The sequence below is a fragment of the Bubalus bubalis genome, chromosome 4 (assembly GCF_019923935.1).
Source record: "Bubalus bubalis isolate 160015118507 breed Murrah chromosome 4, NDDB_SH_1, whole genome shotgun sequence".
Taxonomy (NCBI): domain Eukaryota; kingdom Metazoa; phylum Chordata; class Mammalia; order Artiodactyla; family Bovidae; genus Bubalus; species Bubalus bubalis.
In genome coordinates, this window is record NC_059160.1 from 60,375,616 (window position 1) to 60,377,981 (window position 2,366).

Consider the following 2,366-nt stretch of genomic DNA (forward strand, 5'->3'; position numbering starts at 1 on the left):
ATTCTAATTATATTTATGTAGGATATGATTAGGAGAAGGCAATGGCAACCCATTCCAGTACTCTTTCCTGGAAAATTCCATGGATGGAGGAGCCTGGTAGGCTGCAGTCCATGGAGTTGGGAAGAGTCGGACATGACTGAGCGACTTCATTTTCACTTTTCACTTTCACTTTTCACTTTCATGTATTGGAGAAGGAAATGGCAACCCACTCCAGTGTTCTTGCCTGGAGAATCCCAGGGCTGGTGGAGACTGGTGGGCTGCCATCTATGGGGTCACACAGAGTCAGAGACGACTAAAGCGACTTATCAGCATCAGCAGGATATGATTAATATAAATTAATTCCATAAATATATATTATATTAAATTATTAATGACATCCTTCAGAATGCTCCTATTCTTGTTTTTTCTACAGTTGATAAAATATTCTTAGAGAAATGTTAATATGTCTCACTATGAGTATATAGTTTTGTTCTTTTTTCATATGTTTCTCCTGTATTTGCTTTTTGAATCTTGGTTTTTTTGTTGTTAAGGGGTCTAATGGTTTATGATGTCTATCTGCTTTGTCAATTGCACCTTTTATCATTAAAAACATTCATCTTTGTTTCATTTAAAATAAATAAAGTTAAAAAAATTATAAGTAAAATACGCAGAACATAGTAACTTATGAGACAGATACAGCAAAGAAGGTGTGTCTCATGATTTTAAATCTGAATGATATGTATGGTGATGGTACAAACACATAAAAAGTAAAGGAGCTCTTAGCAAACCAAGAATAGAGAATTTCCTTAACTTGAAAAGTAACATCTACCAAAAATCTAGAGCTAAGATCATATTTAAAGTGAGAAGCAGAAGTTTTCCTGATAAAATTAGGAACAAAGCAAGGAAGTCCCCATTGCAAAACCTTTTCAACCTTCAAGTGTAAGTCTTAGCTAAGGCAATAGACAAGAAAAATAGTGTTATGGGCTGAATTCTGGTTTTCAGAATTAATATGTTGAAGACCTAACCTGGGTTTTATAGTGTATGACTATAGAGTTGATCCGTGAACTACATTAATTTTAAATGTGCAGATTCACTTGCACACAAATTGATTTTAATAAATGTATTAGAAGTTGTTCTTGAATATTTGCAACAATTTGAAAAAACTTGCAGATGAACTATGTAGCCTAGAAATATTGAAAATAATTAAGAAAAGCTAGATATGTCATGAATGCATAAAATATGTATAGATACTACTCTAGACCATACCTGGCACCATTTCCAGCTGAGAGAAATTTTAAAAATGTAACATTGGAGTATTAAATAATAATGACAGGAAATTGATTGTAGTACATATCATACTACTATAATATATTTGTAGTTACCTCCTGTTGTATTGTGGTGAGCTCAAGTGATGTGAGCATCCACTGAAAACACTACAGGACACTAATCATCTCTATGTGAGCTATTAATCTTTCCAGTACACTGGTTACCACAATAAAAAGTGATCTCTCCCAGTTCTTGTAAATTTTTCATTATGTTTAGTGCAATACCTTAAATAACAACATCTCAGGACTCCTATGAAGTGCCACTAATGATGCGGGAAGTGCTCCTAAGAAGCAGAGAATATTCATGATCTTACAAAAAAAAAGTTGAATTGCCAGGTATCTACTGAAGATTGAGGTCTACAGCTATGGTTGCCTGCCATTTTAAGATGAATGAATCCAGTGTAAGGACTCATTTTTTTTTTTTTTTAAGAATTTGTGAAGCTGTAGCTTGCTGTGGCTACAGCAGTAGGTATGAAAATTTTGTACTTTTGTGAATACTTTATCTCATATTAAGAATGCATATTTTACTGGGTGCAGGATTGCCAGGAGAAAGACATATCTATATAGTGTAATATGATTTGAGAAAAAGTAAAGTTATATGCCAACGTAAAACAAAAGCAAGGTGAAGGACTAAAACTGGAGAATCTGATGAAAGCAAAGGATGGTTTGATAATTTTAGAAAGAGGTTTGGCTTAAGAAGTGTCAAGAAAATTGGGGAAGCAGCTTCTGCTGATCAAGAGGCAGCCGATGAGCTCCCAAATGCCAGTAAGAAAATCATTGAGGAGAGAGGATATCTGGCTGAACCAGTTTTTAATGCAGAAGAAAAGTGCCCTATACTGTGAGGAAACTGTCACAGAGGATACTTATTAGAAGGGGAAGGAAGTGAGCCCCGGGATTCAAGGCAGGAATGGATAGGCTTACCCTACTGTTTTGTGCAAATGTGTTTAGGTTTATGATCAAGAATGTCCTTATCTATAAAACTACTAATCCCCAAGTTTTAAAGGGAAAAGATAAATTGCAGTTGCCAGTCTCTTTTTGTAAAGCAAGAAAGACTAGACAAGT